We start from the raw sequence: 6,483 nt of genomic DNA, 5'->3' as shown, positions 1-6,483 counted from the left end.
AGATGCTATTAGTGTGTGGCAAGGTTTGAGCTCAGTGGACCGAGCAGACAGAGGAAGTGTGATTGAGGCTCTTTATCAGATCCCAACAGATCCAACTGCTAATTACATCTTCCACAGTTTTTCAGGAAAGCCTTACATTTTGGTTTGTTCCACTTTTTGAAGGCAAAAAATATACATTTTTATATCCATCACTTGCCAAATATGATATATTGTGATATAAGTGTGTTACCTCACACTGAAAACAGATCCCAACTGTCACACACTGTATTTAACAGCTTTAACCAGGTACTTCTCTGGGCTTCATAGAATAGATTTTAATAATCTTATGGCATGGTTTATTATTCTTGTTGTCGCTACCGTGGATTTCATGGCCCGCGATGTGTTGTATAGTTCCCTGTGCATTAGCTCTTACAGTGCTTGAGTTCCAAGACCAATATACGTTAAGAGTTTTGTATTGTCTAATTTGTGTTTATTCCGACCACTTGGAAATCTTCTGGAAAGAAATTTTACAGCTGGCTTAGTCGATGCTCCTAAGGAGATCTCCATAAGCAGATGGTGGAGCTTTTCCCAAGGATGTGATTGTTTATGAATTATGTGCATGTGTGTATGTTGCTTGTGGTGTGTGCATTTCATAAAAATACAAATATTTATTAAAATCACATCCATATTAAAGTTGACCATGTGCTGTAGTCACAGCAACCATACATTCCAAAGCGAAATCTGATCCCAGAGAGACAGTGAAACAGAATAAAAACGTGAGGCTACTCGGGAAATGTGGGCTGTGTGGTCTTCATAAGGACTGAGAACCAAAACAGGCCGAACCATCAGGAAGGTAGGAGCCAAGAGGCTGTGATGCAGAAACCACTTATTTATTGAGTTCTGAAAGAGTTTTCTTTTAATACTCTCTTTGACATCCTTTCTTTTATTTGTAATTTTAAATTCTCTTTCTGCCCCTCTTTTCTTCAGGGGGAGAAGGAGGCGGGACAGATAGAAATCCCAATCGTGTTTCAAGGAAATGAGTTCTTCATTTCTACATGTTCACCGATGAGGTGGACCTCTGCCCCCATACTTTCCTGGAAACGATCACAAAGGAAATGATTCAGCTATAAAAATTCTCCAGGAGTGGTCAACTTTGGGCAGAGCTCCGTACTGAGGAGACAGAGCTGCAGGCTAGGCTGGAGGCTCAGTGGAATGAGAATCTGATATTATAATGGCTTTGCTGGGGCTGGTTCCCGTAGTGATGGCAGGGATAATGGAGACCTGGGGATAGAGTACACTGTGTGATCACGGCCATTGAAACACGATCAGCCAAGGAAAGCATAGCACTCAGGAGGCATTTGTGGGTTCAAGCCCCACGTCTGACAGCTCAGAGCCTGGAGCCTACTTCAGATTCTGTATCTCTCTCTCTTTCTCTCTCTCTGACCCTCCCCTGCTCATACTGTCTCTCTCTGTCTCTCAAAAAAAATTTAAAAAAGAAAAACAACGCAACAAGAAACACTGAACTTCCACCCACTTCAGCAGGGAGTCCCTTGGGAATCATTGCGTTAGCCGAGGGGGAGCCTCCGTAATGGCAGGAACCTTTGCAAGTTCCATAGGATGTGGCATTGGCCTTTTGCCCACGTGCATTAACTGAGGCACGTTCCCTTACCCCCAACACACACACGTGTGTGTGTGCATGCACTTTCCACCTTTCAAGTCACAATACCAGATCCAAATTCCAAAAAAGCTATGAAAAAAAAAATTAGAGATGTACCTGCTGGTTTTCCGCCCAACTGCAAGATACATAGTTCAAGCTCGGCTGTTTGCCAAGATTATCCTAAAATAAACAGTAGAGTTCAAAATTGTCAAAGAGAGCAGTCCATGAATCTGGAAGTTCTATGGAAGCTGGAGCCCCAGCTGGCCTAAAAGAAAGCAGTCCATGAATCCGGAAGTTCAATGGAAGCAGGAGCCCCAGCTGGCCTGTGTTCACTAGTTTTCAAACAGCATCGATTGTGAGGCTTTTAGCAGCAGGTTTCTGAGGATGAGGAAGAAGGAACGTCGGCTCTGGTGGTGCGAAGTGAGATGCGTGGTCCACACCGCTTCCCCGGGGTCCTGACCTCCCTCAGCGGGTAAGGTCTGTTCCATGGGCCAGAACTCTCTTGCACTACAGGGCCTTCTATCCAGTCAGCTTCCTGCAGAGGGGTCTGTGCTAATACTTCAGAGGCTGTGACGTTAGAGCAGTCACAAATAGCAACCAGGGGCACCTGGGTGGCTTAGTGGGTGAAGCGTCTAAATCAGGTCATGATCTCACCATTTGTGAGATCAAGCCCTGCTCACAGTGCGAAGCTTACTTGGGATTCTCTCTCTCCTTCTCTCTCTGCCTCTCTCTCTCTCCTTGTCTCTCTCAAAATAAATAAATAAACTAAAAAAAAAAAAAGACAAATGAGCAATTAATATAAACTACAGAAATCCTCTCTGGGAATATTGTGAAGTCCAGGGTAACACATCATGCCTCAAATGAGTCATGGGTCACTCTCCTCCTCCTCGTCTCCTCTATATGGGGAAAGAGGTAAATAAAGATCCATGCGATTTTTGGGATGTAAGTTGCTAAGAAATTAAGAAACATTGGGAAGTGGGATACCTGGGTGGCTCGGTCGGTTAGGCGTCCAACTCTTGATTTTGGCTCAGGTCATGATCTCACCATTTGTGGGCTCAAGCCTCGGGTCAGGCTCTGTGCTGACAGTGCAGAGTCTGCTTGGGATTTTCTCCCTCCGTTTGTGTCCCTCCCTCTTCGCTGCGCGCTCAGGCTTCTCTACTCTCTGGGTGGCTCAGTCAATTAAGCGTCTGACTTTGGCTCAGGTCATGATCTCACGGTTGTTGGTTCAAGCCCTGCGTCAGACTCTGTGCTGGCACCTCAGAGCCTGGAGCCTGTCTTCGGATTCTGTGTCTCCCTCTCTCTGACCTTCCCCGGCTCATGTTGTCTCTCTCTATTTCAAAAATAAATAAAAATAATTTTTTTAATTTAAAAAAAGAAACACTGGAAAGCAAAAATTAATTTAAAAAAATTTTTTTAATTAAAAAAAAGAAACACTGGGAAGTAATTTCTTCCCCACCAGAAATCCAACTCTCCAGACAGTGAAAGGTTGTTTCCGTTCTCTGGGCTTGGGGAGAGGTCAGATGGCTGACAGCGCTGGCGTTTTCCCCCCACCAGCCACACCCCCACGCAGCAGGTGAAGCCCGAAGGCTTACAGGGGGCCCTTGAAGTAAAGCCTTCAGGACCTAACAGTCTGGAAGACAAATAAACAAATATCTACTCTAACAGTTGTGTGTGGCTTGGTTGGCATTTTCATGGACAGCTGATAACAGAGTCCCGTGAGCTCCATTAGCAACAGATACCCCTGCAACATGGGCGCACATGTCCTGTACTAATATTCCAGTATGGTGTGACACGTGGCCACAAACTGAGAGGCTTAAAGCAGGACTCTCCTTATTATCCCACAGTTTCTGTGGGGTGGAAGTCCAGTCCTCTGTTCCGGGTCTTCCTAGGCTGACCTCATGTTGTCAACCAGGGCTGTGGATTCATCTGGAAGTTGGGCCCCTCCACCAAGCTCATTGGCTATTTGGTGGAGTTCATTCTTTATGGTTATAGGATTGAGGCCCTCAGCATCTAGAGGTGTCCTGCATCCCCTGCCATGTTCCTTCTCCACAACATGGTCATTTGTTTCTTGAGCGTCAACAGGAGAACTTCTGTACTGCTTTGAATCTCTCTGACTTCTTCAGTTTCTGATCCTAAACCCTCTTTTAAAAGACTCACCTGATTAGGTCAGGCCCATCCATGATAATCACCCTAGTGATTAACTCAAAGTGAGGTGATTAGAGGCCTTGATCACAGCTACAAAATTCCTCCGCCTTTGCCATATCATGGAATCTACTTTTGGGAGTGATATCAGATTTACAGGTCCTGCTCACAGTTAATGGGAGAGATATTTCATCAGATTGTTTAAACCAACAAACAACATTAAGGACCCAACACTACTGTATAAATTCTCTATGAGGCATTAGCTGTGGATATGCAACCTGGAAATGTTTCTTTATCCATAGCAGTAACCACACTTAAAAGGGTCACTCTGGCAGTGTCAGTAATAAAGCTCTTGTGATTCAAATATTACAGTCCCGGGGCGCCCGGGTGGCTCAGTCATTTGGGAGTCCGACTTTGACTCAGGGCATGATCTCACGGTTCAAGCCCCGCATCGGGCTCTGTGCTGGCCACTCCGAGCCTGGAGCCTGCTTCAGATTCTGTGTCTCCCTCTCTCTCTGCCCCTCCACTAATCATTCTCTCTCTCAAAAATAAACATAAAATTTTGTTTTAAAAATTAAAATAAAGACAAAGTGCTCCTCTGTGCTGGGCACTTGCTCATGCTTCAGGGCTCCCATGAAGTGCAGACACTGGAAGCCTACGGTTCACACCCAGGACTGGGAATGACCAGCCCTCCGTACACCCACAGATCTCTCATATCTCGTCGGGCCACAGCGGCTTGTCTGGAGTGTCCTGCTCTCCTGCACTGAGTTCTGTCCTTTGTAAGATAATGTATACACCATTCAGAAGGGAGATGTTTATTTTTGTTTTGAAGACCCCTGCCCCCACCCCCGCACAGCCTTACGAAGTTTATACTTCCTTTGAGCTCTTCGGTAACACCTCGTAAGCAGCATCGTCTCAAGGAACCATAACAGGAGTATTTTACATTTTTAGTAGCCCCATTACAAAAAAGGAAATAGGTTAAATTCACTGTGGTGATACTTTTATGTAAAGGACTATATCTGAAATGGTGTCATTGCCAGATGTCATTAATGGAAATGAGTTAACGAGACATTTTACATTCCTTTCCCTCTTTTTTGGGCTATGTGCTCAAATTCCAGTATGTGCTTCACACTGACCCAACAGCTCGGTTGCCCAGCCATATTTCAAGTGTCCGAGAGTCCCCCGTCTCTAGAGGCTACTGCCTTAGACAACACAGCTTTGGAGTATAAACCGGAGGCGAAGCTTTCTGCTCTCCTGCCTTGTGTGTGCTGCCCACAGGGCTGCAGAATGAATTTAAAGGAGGCCTGTAGCACATCATCGTGCTGGTCTATGCAGAGACCTTGCACACGTTGGGTTTGGGGCGGGGGGCAGGCAGAAATCCATAAGGCCCCAAACACCTCTCTTCCATAAAGCCCCTGCCCCTTCAAGCTGGCCTGAAAGCCACACTGTTCAAAAATCTCCAAGATTTCCGACCTGCATGGGCCATTTGCCTCAGAAAAATCACAGTTCAGGAATGCTTGGATGGCTCAGGCCATTAAGTGCCTGACTCTTGATTTGGGCTCAGGTCATGATCTCATGGATCCTGAGTTCAAGCCCTGGATCAGGCTCCACACTGTTAGTGTAGAGCCTGCTTGGGATTCTCCCTGTCTCTCTCTCTCTCTCTCTCTCTCTCTCTCTCTCCACCTTTCCCCACCTCTTCTCTCAAAATAAATAAATAAACTTAAAAAAATAATCACAGTTGCACATCTTCCTCAGGAAGGAGGAAGGGGCTGGAATCTCCATCAGCCTTCTTTCTTGAAGAAGGAGCCTGCCGCCTCGTCAGTATGGTGTAGCAGGAACAACACGGCTCCTGGAACAGAAACACAGGATTCCTTGCTCACCTGAGCCTCCCCTAAGCCTCTCTGGTCTTTGGTTCACTCACCTAAAAAATGGAGATCATCTTAATTACGTCCCAAAGCTGTGGTCAGGCTTAAACAGCATGGTTTACATAAAAACAGACTTTGCAAGCCTGTCTCGTGTTATGCAAACAAAAGATTATTTCCAATATCTCTTTGAAAGGCAGACAGAGGCTGACCACAGAGAGCTGTGAGGAGGGGCATTAAGCTCTGGTGATTTTAATGCGGTTCCAGGGGCATTCTAAGCCCTGGGCATTGAGGGGGTCATCAGAAGGACCCCGGATCAGGAAGGGTAGGACACAGTTCACGAAGTACCTATGAGGAAATGAGCAGTCCTGAACAGATTCCTGGCTCTGAAGATTCCCTTCAAGATAATCCTGTTCGTAACAAGATGACTTTTCTTACAAGGCCTCAAAGCACGGACGCGGATGTGCCTCCACACAGACCCTCAGCACTTCCTGGAAGATTCCAGCCCTCTTCCTTGCCTCAGAATCTGGGTCACAGGTCAAGACTCCCATCCTTAGCACACACAGCCCAGAAGAGGGTATGGAATGTCCACTGACCCACAGTGTCGGGAAGACCGCCAGAGGCCCAGGCCTGTCCCACAACCCCCAGGGGCCTTCAGAACTCCCCTGGGGGTGCGGCAGTCCCCGTGGATCAACTTCCCACTGCAACTCCTTCTGGGCCTTGGACCCGAGGCCTGGAGACCAGATGGTCCAGGAGGATGAAAGTCTGGGGAAGCGGGAGAGCTTTATAAATGTGGTTAGTGGGTTCCCAGGGGAGGCCTGCTCTGAGTAACGCTTTCCCAGC

Source organism: Suricata suricatta, chromosome 7, assembly GCF_006229205.1.
Source record: "Suricata suricatta isolate VVHF042 chromosome 7, meerkat_22Aug2017_6uvM2_HiC, whole genome shotgun sequence".
In the NCBI taxonomy this organism is placed as follows: domain Eukaryota; kingdom Metazoa; phylum Chordata; class Mammalia; order Carnivora; family Herpestidae; genus Suricata; species Suricata suricatta.
Note: the sequence above shows the minus strand (reverse complement) of the source record.